This window comes from Ambystoma mexicanum, chromosome 6p (genome assembly GCF_040938575.1).
Source record: "Ambystoma mexicanum isolate Mex_15411 chromosome 6p, UKY_AmexF1_1, whole genome shotgun sequence".
In the NCBI taxonomy this organism is placed as follows: domain Eukaryota; kingdom Metazoa; phylum Chordata; class Amphibia; order Caudata; family Ambystomatidae; genus Ambystoma; species Ambystoma mexicanum.
The window spans coordinates 306994302-307011381 of NC_090935.1; the positions used below are offsets into that span (position 1 = coordinate 306994302).

General features: G+C 45.8%; 1 protein-coding gene across 1 annotated transcript in view; it reads right to left on the reverse strand.

Moving 5' to 3' along the window:
- The window catches only part of ALPK2 (alpha kinase 2), a 535735-nt gene that overhangs the window by 104342 nt on the left and 414313 nt on the right, over positions 1–17080 (reverse strand). The gene's annotated exons all lie outside the window — the stretch shown is intronic.

The window sequence follows — 17080 nt, forward strand, 5'->3', positions numbered from 1 at the left end:
AGTGTGCGGTGTGAGAAGGGTGGGAGTGAGTGAAGAAGGTGGCGGTGTGAACAGAGAGCTGCCAGGAGTTGGGAACAGAGGACTGGTAGAGAATGTTACAGTAACACTGGGTGTGACATACAACTAAAAGCTTCTGGTGAATATACCATTGTTAATATGGGGGAAATAAATGTTCTGGAGTATATGATATGTTAAGTCAACTTATAAAGCGCGCTGTCACTAGAGGTATCTTGGCGCTAGAGAGGAGAAAGGGAGGAAACCAGTGAAGCCAGAAACGTCATCTAGAAGAGCAGAGTCTTAACAGATTTTCTGAAGGCTAAGTGATTTGGTATAGCCCTAATCTTAGGTGGCAGATTATTCCACAACTGAGCCACGGGCACGTTGCCATTGTATTAGGACAAAATAGGGAAGTACCACAAGTCGTGGTTGGTAGAGACCCAAGGGGTAATGCACCCCCCTGGCCAGAGCACAGTACTGTTAATATAGAGATTTGCAATCACATGAGCACGTTTCTTACTGCTAAGTATAAGGGTAAACAACTGCAGAAGCGAAAAGAGATCTTAGATCTGTGCAAAATGGTGGGCGATGTAGAGGATACCGCCAGGTGTATGCCCCGATGCGAAGATAGTGCCCCACACATGTAAAAACCACAACAGCACCAGAGGAAGCACCACGACCCGTGCCTAGAGAGGGGCTCCATCTACTCACCACCTGCCCAGCCACAGGATACACCAAAACAACATATGTGCCTTCGCCAGCCACTTCTCCAACCCCATATCGACCAACCCCAAATAGCAATACACGGTGGGAGACCAATCAGAGGAGGCATTGGAGGCAACACAAGCAGAGTTGACCCGGTTGAGGTCAGCAAAAGAAGGGGATAATAAACAAGGGTGTGGGTTGGACGATCACCATATCCAAGTAAAAATATACAAAAAAGAAAACCTGGCTCTTTTTTATTTTACAACAAAGAACCACCAGAAGTTATACTTGATTTTGATACCTCCTTTACTTGGTCCATCCCATCCTGTAAACCCAGTGGTTTTAATCCTGAGGCTGATATATTATTAACACATGACCTTGGAATGCCAGATTAAGGCTGAGGTCAGAAATTCCCATCAACAAATTAAAATGCTGTGGAAAGTTATATCATTTCTCTGACACTTGTGGTAGATGATGGTATCAATTGAAAGTTAAAATACACAAGTGCCCTTAATGCTGGGCTCCCCAGGGTTCCTTTTACCAAACTGCAATCCACACAGAATGCTGAAGTCAGATTGGCACTTGTCTATGAAAATTCGACCGCATTACAGAAACACCAAAATCCCTTCAGTTGCTCTGGCTGGGAGACAGAGTCCAATTCAAACTATCGTGGCCTGCCCTACAAATGTTTCCATCTTCTTGCAACGGCTCTCTGACAAATAAACCTATCCCATATATCCTCAGAAGCAGTGATCATTCGTTGATCTATCAAACCTCGTTCAAACTTGCTTTGAATGGTGGCTACCAATTTGCGGTCTTAGCTGTTAAAATCTGAAATCACTCCCCTCTGATCTCAGGAACTCCTTGCTTCTCTTCGGAGCTCATCCACAGGATCCCCTGTATGACTAGATTGGGGAACACGTTATAACATGATAAGACCAGCCCCACCCATCCTGCAGTTTGCAAAGGCCCAGAAGACTGCACTCTTCAAAAAATATCTCGCCAATCGCTGATCACTCCAGTCAAACATAATTCTCCCTCTGTGTAGCTCATCTGCTCCCCCTATTCATCCCATCTCCTCTACTTCCTCTGAGTCCTTATGTGTAACCCCCTGAGTGCTTCCTATGTGCTCATAGCTCTGCTCCTTCCCAAGTAGGTTTGAATTGTATATATCCCATAAATGCATGCATACCAATGAGCGATGAGCTAAACAGCAGCCAAAGACCACTTACAGTATTGCTTGCTGTGCCTTATGAATTCAAGTAATCAATCAATCAGAGGAAGATAGAAAAACCTGATGACCATCGGTAGATTGGCACACTTGGCAAGTAAAATTTTTCAAAGGTATGGTCCTTAGTAATTGTCAGGGGAGCTGGCCAAGTGTGGAAGGGTTTATAACACTGGAGAAGGGCATGACCCTGTAAGAGATGAATGGTGGAGATAAGGGACAGATCACAAGTGAGGACAACTTCAGCACTAGAGAACACGCTAAAGGTGAATCTATTGAGAACTTTATTATTGCCCTTAGGGAACAAGTGAATAAATTCAACTTTGGAGAGTCATATTATGAACGTCGAAAGGATCAGTTCATGTTAAAGGTGAAGGAGAACAAGATAAGGGATGAGATGTGGGTAAGGGGTGACCCTAGCCTAGACGAGGTGCTGGAAATTGCCAAAGGTCTAGAACACATGCTTGCATGTGTGAAAGAACTTGATCACAGTGATTATAAGCACACAGTTAATATACTTAATCCACCAAAAGCCAAGAAGTTGCTACCAGTGAAACAATAAAATGGCCCTAGGGAGACAGACCCCCAAGAAGGATGAACTTGAGGATCAGGAGGACCGCAAAGGGGAGTACAACAGACCAGGGGCCATAAAAAGTGTTTCAGATGTGGCAAAGGGGGACTTCACAAAATGTTGTCAAAATGCATATTGTAAATGTTTATGGAGATCTCTGACACCTCTAAGTGTGACCATCTGGAAGAAGCTGGATCTGATGGTGAAGCGTGTGGTGTGAATTGGTCAGTCTCTGAGGCGGGACCAACTAAAGGGGTAGACAAGAAAGGACATTCTATAGTACTTATTAATGGTGTAGGAGTTAGAATGCTTATAGACTCTGGCTCTGATGACACCATCATTAATAGAGAAACCTCCCACGCACAAGACATATTCCAGAATCGATTACATTATGGTGGGGAAGGATATTCTTGCAGGACTTGAGTCAGCTACGGTGGGCACTATCACACTCTCTGATCATGCACTGGTATACATCACAGGGGATCTGTTCCCGAGGGAGCCTAGGCCCTGGTACAGGAAACTAAATCCGACTCTCTTGCATGACCCCATTTGCCGGAGTGATACTGGAGGGCCATTGAGCAGTACTTTAGGGAGAATGCTCAAAGAGAGATGAGAGAGGAGATCAGATGGGATGCTTTTAAAGAAGTAGGGCTGCGCTGGGTCCCAAGTGGAGAGCTGGAGCACCTACTAACACAATTGAATGACTTTGAAGGGCAATATCCGGTCTCAGCTTCTCGGAAAATGTATAGAGCACTCCAGGCGATGTGAAGCCAGATCAACACAATGGAAGGAAATAAAGTGGAGTATGCATTGATGAAGGTTAAGCAATGATATTATGAACACGGGAATAGAGCGGGAAGACTCCTGGTGTGGAAGCTCAAGGCGAGGATGACTCGAGTGGCTATAGGGGAGCTTAAAAATCCTTCAGGGGGAATGGACGGCTCTAATCAGAGAAACAAAAGGCCTTTGGCAGGTATTATGGGGACCTTTACCCCTATAACTGGAAAGGTGGGCTCCTTTCTAGCGGCTTGTAGGTTGCCGAATGCGACGGATGATCAAAAACAGGCTTTAAATGGGGAAATAACGAAGGGGGAAGTCTAGTGGGCCATTGCATCATTGAAGGTTAGCAAATGCCTGGGAATGGATGGGTTTATCCTGGAATTCGATAAGATTTATGCAGGAAAGCTGCTTGGCACGTTTCACTCATTGTTCAATGCAATACAGAGTGAGCGGTAGGCCTGAGGTCCATGGCAAGTGGCAAGGTTCTCTGTGATGCACAGGAGGGTAAGGACCCGGGGGTGTGCTTGTCATACCGTTCCATAGCTGTATTGAACATAGATAGGAAGCTGTATGAAAAGATCCCAGCAGAACGTCTCAACTGAGTACTAGCCGATCTGGTGGGGAAGTAGCATTCTGGGTTTGCACAGGGAGGCAGCCAGTGGACAATACAAGGCGGTGATAGACCTCATTGGCACAGCCCATCAAATGAAAGTTCACTTGATGCTGTTGGCCTTAGATGCAGAAAAGGCCTTTGACCGAGTGGAGTGAGTTTACTTAAAAGAGGTGATTGGCAGGTTTGGCCTGGGCCAGGACTTCCCAAGGGGGATATTTGCATTGTACCGGGAGCACACTAGTAGAGTGTCGGTAAATAGCTAGCTATCTTTGGGGTTTAGACTGTTCATGGGTACGAGGCGGGGATGTCCCCTTTCTCCACTGCTGTTTGCTCTTATAGTAGAACCACTTGTGATTTGCAGTAGACCTGATCCAGACATACACGGCATCAGTTATGAGGGGGTCCCACATAAAATAGCATTATATCTGGATGACATTCTCCTTGGTATTTCGGAGCCGGAGGGTTTGCTTCCACCGATAATGGCACTGCTAAGAATGTACCAGGCAGTGTCTGGGTTCAAAATAAATATGGATAAGTGTGAAGCTTTGAATTTGACCTTATCACAGGAAAGGGTGGTGGGCCTGCAGAATATTTCTCCCTTCCGATGGGCAGCAAGGAGCATTAGTTACCTTGGCATACAGTTAATGGCAAAGCATGTGGGTATTGTATGAGGCTAACTACCTCGCAATGTTGAAGGCAATTAGGGTAGAACTGGGAAAGCAGAGTTCGCAGGCACTATCTCTGATGGGCAGAAAAAAAGTATGTGCTGCCTAAGTTACTATATTTATTCCAAGGGCTCCCAGTAGCAGTACCTAAGTGGATGGTGGAGAAGTTTCAACAAGACTTGAGCATGTTTTCTTGGCAGAAGCGCACAGCAAGAGTGGCAGCAGCGACTCTGTATAGGTCCAGAAAATAGGGGGTCTGGCTATGCCCCATTTATGGAGATACTATCAGACCTCACAGTTGAGGATAATACAAGACTGGGTAGATCCAAGATTGAGGAAGGGGTGGAGTCACTTAGAAGAACAGGTGATCGGTAGACTGCGCAGGTGCATATCGTGGATTTATCAGACCGGGCGACCAGCCAGTTTGTGTGAGTTGCCATCAACTGCAGGTACGCTCTTGGTTTGCAAATAGGCTGGGGCTGACCACATACCTCGGCCGGGTAACCCCAATTCATCATAACTTGGATTTGGAAATAATGCTTTTTTTTTTAGGAGCATGTGAATGTATCTTGCATATGTTTGAAGGGGTGGTTAGATCCATGGACTCTTGCAAGGTCACATGTGGATTAGAAGAGAGGGACCGGTTCAGCTATTTGCAGCTCATTGAGTTCTTCATAAGGACAATAGGGAAGTGGCGGCAAAGGCAGCTGACACCATTTGAAATGTGGATCAGCAGGACTAATCTTGCAGCTGTGTAGCTGCCTACATTGTACATTAAATGAACATTTCCCAGACTGCACAAAGGGATGGCATAGAGATCTAGGAAAAGAGTTGGATGAAGAGCAGTGATCTAGGATTGGAAGAGGGGTCTCAAGGGGGACAGTGAGCACCCAATATGCGGAGCAACACTTTAAGTTACTGGCATAGTGGTATATTACTCCTGAGAGGGATGTACATATGGAGGGGGGGCAAAGAGGCTCCGCTTGGAGAGGTCGTGGGGGAGCAGGTACATGTTGCATATTTGGTGGAGCTGCCCAAAGATGCAATCCTACTGGAGGCAACTCATCCGTGTACTGCAAAAGATATGGCAATTGAGTGTGCACCAGAGGTTTGCTTAATGGGAATGGAGTATCAAAGCGAGTAGCATGCAGGGGGGTAGATCGCTTCAGCTCCTTGGGCAGATGCTGATAGTAGCGAGGAACGCCATCACAGCAGCTTGGAGCTCGAATCGGATACCATCCACTGAGGAGTGGAGGAGTGGAATATGGAGACTTCCTATATGTGAGAAAGTGACATACACCCTGCATAACAGGCTGACCCCCTTCTTTAAGAAATGGAGGGGATTTCTAGAGTTTATTAAGACTGTGAACAAGGACTTTACTCGTCCCCTGAGGCTAAGGGCACTAGGGCTCCTTCATTTGTCAAAAGGTACAAAGCACTAAGGCACTAGGTGGAGATGGGGGAGGATTGAAGGAGGGAGAGAGGGGGGAGTGCTGTTGTGGATGTTAAGGGGGTGAAGGGGTGTTGGGAGAGGGTGACAGGTTATTGGAGGAGGGGAGTTCAACATTGTTATCAGTTAAGTGAAGAAGGTAGTCACAATTTGCATGCTGGGTGCATTGTGCCCACCCATTCTCCATATTTGCTGATCACAACACCCTGGTATCAGTCTTCACTTCGAAAGAGTTGGAAGGCGTGATGGGGTGTCACGTCCCTACAAGGACATGATTTTGTGGTTGGATTTGTGCCAGGCAAGGACCATGTCATTGCAGATTTTTTATCCAGAAAAGTGTTAACATGTGTTGAAGAAGATTTGGAAGAACCTGTTAAGTGTTGACATGTGTTGAAGAAGATTTGGAAGAACCTGTTAAGTGTTGACATGTGTTGAAGAAGATTTGGAAGAACCTGTTAAGTGTTGACATGTGTTGAAGAAGATTTGGAAGAACCTGTTCAAGATGTATTTTGGGTGTGTGAAGACACCATTGCTGAGGACTTGTGGGAAAAAGCTGACAGTGAAGACCAGGAATTGCTCAGAGTAAGGGAATTTATCTGTATTGACTGGTCAGGGTTGTCAAGTGATACTGGCTTTGGAGCCTTCCACAGGGTGAGGAATGAAATAAGTGTAGAAGGCGGTCACATTTTGCATGCTGGGTGCATGGTGCCCACCCATTGGGGTGCAGAAAGAATTGCAGATCGGTTACCTAGGGATTTCACAGACCAAGTGTCTACTAAGATCTGATTATTGGTGATTAGGGCGAGATTCTGAGGTGGAGGATTTAGTTAGAGATTGTAGTGACTGTGCATATTCAACCACCCAAACCCCTTGAATGTCTTAATTTTCCCTGGGAGTATGTTGTGCTAGACATTCTATGACCTTTATGGGCGAGAGGTGGTATCAAGAAGTACTTTTTAGTATTAGTGGCCCTTTACTCGAAATGGGAGGAAGTTAAATGTGTTCAGGAAGCAGGCTCTAAGGCAGAGTGCAGTTTTTGGATGGAATATTTTAGAGTGAAGGTTTCCCCAACAAAATGTTGTCAGATAACGTTGTTCAATTCCCCTCGAGGATCATGAGACTATTCCTTCAGAACATGAGGATTGAACATGACAAGACCTTGCTCTTCCATCCCTTCAAAAATGGTATTGCGGAAAGGTTCAATAGGACTTTGATGCAGGGTATACGTATGGCTGTCAGTGCTTGTAAGTGCTGAGAGGACTACATTATGATATGATATGGTATTTGTAACGCGCCTATACACAAGTGTTTCAAGGCGCGAGGAATTGAGAAATGTCCTACAGATTGGCCTCTCACACTATAATGGGCCTCGTACCATTAGCGATGTTAAGAAGAAGAAAAGCTGCTTCATCTGTGTGTTCTCTGTGGTTTGGCAAGATGCATTTTGTAGAATGGGATGAGGCAGCTCCTAGAGAAAGTGTACAGAGAAGGATTAGGAGATGAAGAACGTTTATGATGACAAGAATAGAGCTTGGCTCACCAGAGTGAAGCCGGCGATTGCGTGTGGGTACGTAGAGCCAGTGGAGTGGTGTAGGGTTGGGGTAAGTTTGTGGGTCCCCTGATGGTGAGTAAGGTGATGGATGATGCAGTGGTGTTGCAGGATGGCCTGACGGGGAACAAACGTAGAATTGCTTTGAGGCCAGCCTTGAGTTCGTGAGATGGGGAACTGTCCCTTATGTATGAGGAGGGAGATGTGTTAGTTGTTAGTCTGTCTCGTGCGAGGAGGGTGGTGTATTAGGTGTTGTACCTGATCTTGTATATATTTGCTTATTTTTTGTATATATTTCAATTGCTCATTTGTTTACTTGGTTGCTGTGTCACTGTGATAGAGCTCATGCCTTGTTTACTTGTATCCTGGGAAACCTAGAAGATTTCTAGGTTCCATCCAGAGCTAGTTAAGGTCTGGTGAATGTGCAGTTTGCCAGTTGACAGGCTGTACAGGAGGGCCTCCATATATTATAATAAATACTTATTCTTCTCAAATTACCCATGGCTTCAGAGGATCCTTGTATCACAATGACCTTTCACACGGGGAGGGAGAAATGAGTGAGGCAGGGAGATGATGTGAAGCCAAACAAGACATGATAAGAGAGGTTTAGTGGCTAGAAGAAAGTGGATTAATAAAAGCCTGGAGAAGTATTAAGAAGGATCTTATGTGCTACAGGGCTTCCAAGATTATAGTTGGAAGAAACATTAAACTTGACAGCAAATAATGGAGACTAGGCACACCTTATCTGCACTGTTCCTGGATTCTCTTCACACGTTACTCTATAGACATTAGACACATAGATCAAAGTCTCCAGCTCTAGTCCCACTTTTGCAGTCTCATTGATGTTATATGATATGATATGGCATTTATAACGCGCCTATAAACAAGTGTTTCATTGATACTCTATCTAGATCTTTGTAGATCTTTCCCAGGCCAGGATATGACAGAGCGCGTCTTTATGGTTGGCCATTCCTCCAGAATGCAGGAACAATCTATGAAAAACCCTAGCCGATGCCTTGTCAGATAAACTAGGAACTATGTGGCATGTGAGAGTAAACAACGAATATACCTACTCTAATGATTACCATGCCTTTTCTGCTTTGGAATTTGTTGCATTATTAGAACCAATTCTAAGTTACTTACCTGTGTATTAAAATATTACAGTCAAATATTGCTGATTTCCCCAACAGAGCAAGCAAATATACCCATGTTTTTAGTAATAAACAAACTGGAATAGTTTACTCTTTGTTCTTACGGTAAACCCGTGATTAGTTGTGTCACCTCCTCTGCATTTTCTCAAGTTAGTCTGCTTATATTTTTTATTTCACTTCCGAAAGCCGAGTCCTGTAGGTGATAAATCATTATCACTGTTTATAAATCAGTGAAGTTACACAATCCGTGAAGCGCACTGCATTAAGGGCTCATGGTTCATGTGCGAGAACCTGGGCTGCTTTTCGTGAAGTGAAATGCGATGTTGCTGCATAGTCGAAAATGGCAGAAAACAACTAGTGCCTCCCTTTGCTGTGCTTCTGTTTTTTTCACAAATAAGACTCAGCGACAAGAGCAAGGAGGGCCTTGAAATGCGTAGAATTGTGCGCCTTCCTGTCAAATGTTTCTGGGGAAATCACTTCTTTACCATACCCGTGCCCCGCAGTCTGTCCAGTACCCTACCGCACTTCCAGGTAGGTCAATACCTCCTCATACATCTCTCAGCTCTGCCTGATCCAGTTCACGCCAGCTCAGCAGTATTAAAATATCTCAGCAGCCATCGTTCTCTTAACGTCCCTTTCCGAAATCTCTAAGAAAACCATCTGGCGTCACCACGCCAACCAACTCCGCGTTTCATCTATCAAAAGAGCAAGCGCCGGAGGCATTAGCTTTCCTCACATAGCACCCAAACTCTGGAATGCTCTACCCAACGCACTCAGAGCTGAACCTTCCTTATTCACCTTTCGCAAATCCCTCAAAACCACTCTGTTCAACTAGCTCCTCCGCTCCCCCACACAGCATGTCTGGTAACTAAGTTGACTGCATCCTATGGAACCTCTAAAATGTAATGTAACCTCTGATTGTTATGTAACCTCCATCCTATGGAACATCTAATATGTAATGTAACCTCTGATTGTTATGTAACCACCAAGCTTTCTTATCCTCTATAACCAGCAAGACCCTCTGTAACAGCACACGATACCTAAGGGCTGCTGCGCGCTTTAAAAATGCTAATAAATAAAAATCTACTTCACCTGTTACAACCTCAGAATAAATCTGGTATCACCTCACCTAAATTCCATTAAGACGACTATGTCAGAAACATTTTACTAAAGGTAGATAGACCTGTCTACCTACATGAGGCTCCTAACCAGCCTGCAAATAAGCCCTGAAACGGCAAGAACATCAACTTAGAAGTCTACTTTGGAGCATATCAAAATATGCCTCCAAACCACATTTACATTAAGGATGTCAATTTTGGGTTGCCAGGTGTACCAGCAGCTATCCATGGAAACTCCTTTGGTATCCCTGGTCCTGATATTCAACGCCCAGGGTCAGAGTTTGCAGGGGTAGCACTGTGAACAGCAAGCGGACTCCACTCTATAAGGTTGTGCATACTTTCTGAAGTTCCCACCTTTTATCCCTCCCTTAGTTCCCACCCCATTAATACTGGCTGCTGAGTGTATGGCGATAGGAAAAGGGTCAGAAACGACTCTTCCCACCCTCCGTGCACCAGCAAGTTGCTTACACCATGCATGCAGGAAGAGCAGCGGCCTAGCAAGAAGGAGAAGGATCAGCCTTGTGTATCAGAGCCCATTGGGAACCATTAACAAGAAGCAGTTGCTCTGTGAATGCCTCCGGAGCTGGAAAAGTTTGGGTATCGGAGGACGGGGCAAGGCGAAGGGGAAGCAACAGGACGCGTGATGTTACACATTATATAAGATGACTATAGGATGCATATGAGGCATTCATTGGGATTGGATGACATGATTGGGGAATTTCAGAATGCACTTGGCATATGACAGCAGCTCCTGGAAATGTGAGTCTGTTCTGTATACTGCAACTATATCATTTATAAAAGGCATTAAAAGCCATGATGTGGTATTAGTGGGCATTTGAAGATGAATTCAACCCTCCCTCTCCCCCTCTGGAGACCCTCCCGTTTTCCCTCCCTTCGTCCTTACACTGCACACCCTCCGTACTTGTAAACCCATTATGCGTCCTTTAAATACATCACTCATTTGCTTCCCACAGAGGTTCCTATACATACGTACATAGATATATACATACAGAAAAGGCAGAACTTGTGCATGTGAGGCGTTGACTGACACATAATGATTATACCAGGTTCAAGAGGCATGGTGTGGCATTGGAAGCTATTAATGAGCCATTTGAGGCTTGGCATGGTCGAATACACAGAACACTTAGCACATAGAAGTTAAGCTTTAAAAGCATCCTTTCTGAACAGGAACGGTTGGTAGAAGACCTATGGGATAAAGTAGAAACAAAACAGACTGCAATGATTGGATATAGGTAAACAAACTGTGTGCAGGAGTGGGTGGAACAGAACTATAGAGTGGGGAAAGATTTCAACAATTTCTGGGTGGCTTGGGGTTCTTCCTGGTAGGGAGGGCTAACCCTCCTCATAAGGGTTAAACTGTGCCTGGATGTTATGCTCGAGATGTAGTTTGGACGAATACTTACAGGAACTAACGGGTAGAAAGTAAAACACAGAAGGAAATTAACTATGGATAACTCTGTGGAGGTAGATGATAACAGAAAAAGTGTAAACAGTCTAATCTAACACAATCTTTTTTTAAACTTTCTTTATTGTTTGATTCACGTCTCAAGACATTCAACAAAACATTATCATAGTGAGGTACACAAACAAAGGGACGTAGAGGCAAAATGCCAACAGACAAGCAGCAGGATTCCCCTGATATCATGTCACATGCAAAGCAGGGCTTATTCACAGGTCGCACATTGGCACAGTGGTTTATACAGGTTAATTGCCTAGAGTGCAGTCACTGGCTCCCCAGAATATGACTCCGGGCGTTGAGATAGTAGGTACGACACCAAAGGACCCCTGATGTTCTTAGGCCTGTTCTGCTGACCACACAGAAAACCATAATGTAGAGGAGCAGCCGAAAGGCTCTGCAAGATGTCCCACCCCTATTGTGCCTACATGTTGGAAACTGGAAATTTCGACATCTGCAATACCTGTAAGAGTACTTATATCGTGGGAAGCCTTTGAGACGAGGTATAAACGGAGAAAACCCTACGTGATGTATCCCCGGAAGGATGATGGTCACCTAGGAGAGATGCCTGAGGAAGTGTGAAAACATGGTAAGAAGAAGCTGGTGACGTCAAGAGAAATGAGTGTGACGCACTAAGGAGGATGACCAGAGAAGAGAATGCATAAACGATATAGAATCTGATGACGATGTAAAGAATTGAGAAGACGTTCATGTGTGGAATGAAGATTGCACGTTTGAAGAAGCGCTGCAGAAAGTGCATGTCGTTTTATAACTGTACAGATGCCGTAATGCAAGTAGACTAAGTAATCATAAGGCTGGTTATACGTAGTGAATAGACTGCAGGCAGTGCCGCCAATATATATATGTATATAGAATCTGGACATTCAATGCTATTATTTTAGTAAGCTCAACCCATGGAGAAAGGAGGATTGACAGCTGTGCGTGTGTCGCAGCAAAGAATAAGCCGAGGCTCGAAAATGGACCAAAGGAAAACTGCTTGGCTTGGTGTCAAAGACTAAGAGCAGCCAAAACTGGTTATCAGTCCTCGAAGAACAAGTAAGCGTGAGAAGCTGAGACATCCCTTGTTAAGTTTTAAAGAGAGAACATCCTGGGAGCCAAGTTCTTCATTAAAGACAAGTAAATGCTATGAAATGGGCCGTTTCACGGTCTCTGATCATGTGAGTCCAAGATGAGAGTAGACATGGGCATGCAAGACTGAACCTTGATAAAAACGTGCTCACACTCCCTTATATTCCCAGAGACGGGAAGCTACTACAAGGCCAAGTTCAAAGACAATCTGAATGGCACACAGCATGAGTGATGAGAGATGATAGGCTAATTGGGTGGGGAGGTATGGTCAAGTCCACCCACCAGCACCTGGGGTACCAGCTTATGTGCTGCTAGGGAATCAAATGTTTCAGAAGGGTACAAGCCTGCCAACCAATTGTAGAAGGCCATATAACAAAGGGCCTCATAGTTTGAGAGCCAATAAGGTGTTGTGTTTCTAATCACAGTTGAGAATGACTTGCACTAAGGGAGGGCATATGTTTCCCACTTGACCATAGAGACCCAATCACAATCCTATCTCACATAGAAAGTATACTTAGACGTTCCCCATGAACCAACTACAATCCCCTATAGGTTTTTGTAGTTTGCCACGTAGTATGACGTCACGCAAGATGGGTTGTTGCTATAAAAGTGTAATTTTTTATGAAATGTGTTGAGATCATGCTGTGCGACATCCGTCGATGTCCGTTGTACTCCCTGTTTTAGATAATTGATATTAAAACAGAGCATTTGGCAACTTCCTGTGTCGGTCTTCTTGTTTGGTGTGAGAGTTATTCTCCATCCCATCCATCGTACGATGTGTTACCTTACTTAAAAGGACCATAAGGGTTCACTTGGTAGCATGTCAGATGGTTGAATAGAATGACCCATCGACCTATAAACTCTAGAGTTTTGGACAATCGAGGACCCTCCGCCATCTAGCCGGAAGATCACATGGTTTCCTGTGGAAAGCGGCTGATAAAGTATTCTTACAAGAAAACCGAGACAGGTGGGAGGGGTTCCTCTTTGATGAAATCCCTCCTGGTTTCCACAGGCGCTTTGCGGACGAATGGCGAAAGTGGTCGATTGGAGGGGGAGTCAATCCTGAAGGCCTCAAGCTGAAAGAGCGAATGGTGAGTAGACTAAGGAGAATGGCAAATTGAGGGGACGGGATTGTTGTAGTTAGAAGTAAAGTATTAAAGCAGCGCGTGATTTTTTATGTAAGATTAAGAGTCCTAATCTAAGAGGATTCAGAAAGAGCTGTCATACACTTTAGTCGAAGTAATCTAGGCTACGTACGAACAGGTTTGTTATAAGATGACAGCTCAAATCCTGTGACCAGGAAATAAGGAGGGGCAGAAACAGGAGGAGTGATCACTGAGGATATATGTGAAGAGTCGACTAGTTTGTCTGTCTGTGCATTTATGGTATATTGAGGTGTCGAAGGGCGACAATTTTGTAAAAGAAAGTTAGAAAAAGGACAAAACGAGATAGCGCCTATTTAGAGAAACTGTCGGTACCGACTTAGAAATAGGTTGAGATTGTTGAGGAAATAGCGGTTTGAGTGGCGATTGTTGGAGCTTGATCTTATTTATTGTTTTTATTTTGTGTAAATAGTGGTAAGTATTGACAGTCAATTGAGACTCGTCACAATGGGAGATATCCCTCCTTTGATGCATTTATGTAAGACATTGTCAAAACATATGCCCAAGATCAAACAGTACAGTGCAGAATGGGTGAAAGGTACGGCAGATAAGATGTTCATGCCATGGCCACATGGCCATACTTGCACGCTGCATACACAGGAAAGACATTGGAGAAAAGGCTAGCTATTTTAGAGCTTTGGAAAATGTATGAGGAATAGAGAGAGGACACCATACCTGAGGGTTGGATGCTTAATCAGTGTAAAGAGTAAGGTACTGAGCAGTGTTCTTCTAGCTCCTCTGGGTAGGTGGGCACTCTTGGTGAGGTCCACAAGTGGTCTGGCCACGTTGGCATATCCCATGATGAACATCCTGTAGTAATTACAGAATCCCAGTAAACTCTCTAACTCCTTGAGGGTTTGAGGTCTTCGCCAGGTGAGGAAGGCATCCATCTATGCTGGATCCACATCGATGGCATCCACGGAGACAAGGTGTCTGGTGTACTTGACAATTGTCTGGCAAAACTGGCCTTTGTCCACACTGACCTTTAGCCCTTGCTCCCCCAGGTGATCCAGCATCTTCATGAGCATCCTGTTGCATTGCTCCAGGGTGCTTCTGAACACAATGATGTCATCTAGGTACACGGGTACCTCCAGGAGGTTCATGTGGCCGACGGTCTTCTCCATAAGGTGTTTGAAAGTCGCTGGCGCACCGGAGATCCCCAGAGGCATCCTGACAAACTCGTAAAATCCCAAGGGACGGATGAAATCGGTCTTCTCTTGATCCGCTGAATGCATCAGGATCTGGTAGTAGCCACTCTGCAAGTCCAGGACCGAAAATCACTTACTCACAGTCAGGCAGTCCAGTGCCTTGTCCAGTGCGTGGTGTACTGGTCCAGAATAGTGAATTGTTCTATCTACGGTAATCAATGTACATCCGGACATCCCCATTTTTCTTCCGGGCGACGACAATGGGAGAAGCGTAGGGGCTCCTGGACTCCTGAATAATCCCTGTCTGTAGAAGATCATCCAGATGGCAGAATACATACTCCAGGTCTCCTGGAGCCAGGCGTTGCGACCGCTCCCTGAAGTGAGAGTCATCAGACACCCGGATCCAATGTTCAACTCCATGGGCTTTGCCAATGTACCAAGGGCTTGTAGAAAATGCCTTGGCGCACAAGGCAAGCTGCTCCCTCAGTTGGTCCTTGTCCTTCTCTGAGATCGGGGAATCAACAATGTCCAAGGTTTTCGGATCCAACGCCATTTCGGATGAGCTGGTGGTGACACTTCATGGGGCTACAGATGCGGTCAGGTTGAACTTTGCATCCTAATACATGGATAGTCCTATTGGTCACATTAATGACTGGTAACTTGATGGTCTTCAGGTCCGTTCCATCCATTGTCACCAGGTTCTGCTGTACCAGTAAACCTCCTGGGAGCTCTCCACATTCTGGTGCGTTACCAGACTTCTTGGTCGCACTCTGCCAGGAACCATCACAGTGGCGTGTGCAGGGATTGTTTTCTGCCCGAACCGGGTGGTGCGAATATCTCCAATGGGCCAATCAGGTAGAGCTCTGGACCGATCTCTATCTCCATGTTCCCCTGTTGCTACACGGGGTGCATGGACAACATGCTGGCATTTTGTGGTCCAGCCAGCTCTCGTCATAATGCCGGCAGTGCGTCGAACATCGAGGAATTGGTTCCAATCACCACCGGTGTTGCAGGATCTTCGCTCTGACTGCTGCTGCCCAGAGCAAGGGTGTCGATAGGAGCGCTGACTCCAGCTACATCTGGTGGAAACTGCAGTCTAACCCGGATGTATCCCAGATATTTGCAAGGGTTGTCTCCCATGTCGAGAAGGTTCAGCCCAGCCAACGGCTCTAATGGGATATGCACCAGGTGTATTCTGTAGAACGGCTCATAAATGATGGTCACTTGTGAGCCGCTATCCAGAAGTGATTGAGCCTTTCGGGCAGTGATGGCAATTGTCATGGTGGCTAGTGGTACTACGAGCCCATCAGGTATTGCCCAGGATGTTCAGGTGCTGCGCTTGCTGGTAGTTTGACTACAGGTGACCTTCCTCTTGGGTGGACTAGCCAGGTTGGGGGGATGGTGGTTCCCATATTACTTGCCCACTGGTGGTGTCACTGCAGCATTGGGTCCATCTGGTGGCGCCTTTACTCGGTCGGAGTGTAGTATTATTGAGGATTCAGGTGCTCCGCTTCCTGGTCCTCACATGCGTTTTCCACCATCATGTGTGTTGGATTATTCAAGGCCTTGAACCTTGCCATGACTTCATTGTAATCCGGTGGGTGCATGCACATACAGAATGTGTGGCATTCCTGTCCACACCTATGGCAGAACTGCCAAGGCTGGAGCGGTGCGGTATGCCGTTGGTTCATTTGGAGCTGCTGTGGCTCTTGAACGCACCCGAAGAGCTGGAGTTCTCTCTCTTGGAATGGCGGTGTATAGTCTTTCACTTGCTCAGGTGGCCTGCACCCTCTGCAGCTGCATTGCTTGGATGGTTTGGCTCAACTCCTCCACTTGATGTCTTAGATCATACTCCGGGGCAGCTAATGGAGACATCAGTTGACTCAGTAAACTGCCCACTGCGTCCTCCATCTCGCCCTTCAGAGTATGCACCTCTCTGACCAGTTTGTGAAAGGGTGGTGGTTTCTGGGTCCGGTCTCAGAGTCGTGGCTGCAGAAGTAACAGCGGAAGCGATTTGGCTCTGCGCATGACCTGTTGCAGCCTGACCAGATCCATGCTGTTTGGCTCAATCCCCTTCAATTGCAAAGCCAGCTGAACAATCGGCTTGGTCCTGGCCAGATATTCAGAGAGACGCTCACCCTGTTGGACGGCAGTTAGTACTTCACCATCAGCTCTGCACCGCTCTCAGTGGCTCCAAACACCCATTTAGCGTGTACATGATGTAATTCGCTGTGGGGACTGGATGCGTGGCAGAGAGTGTTTGGATGACTCTCAATGTAGTACCGCGCAGACTCTCAATGACACAACACCTCTTCTCCCGGTCTGTAGCTCTCCAGTCATGTATCAGCTGGTTGTTCTGGTCTGCCCAAAGTTGGT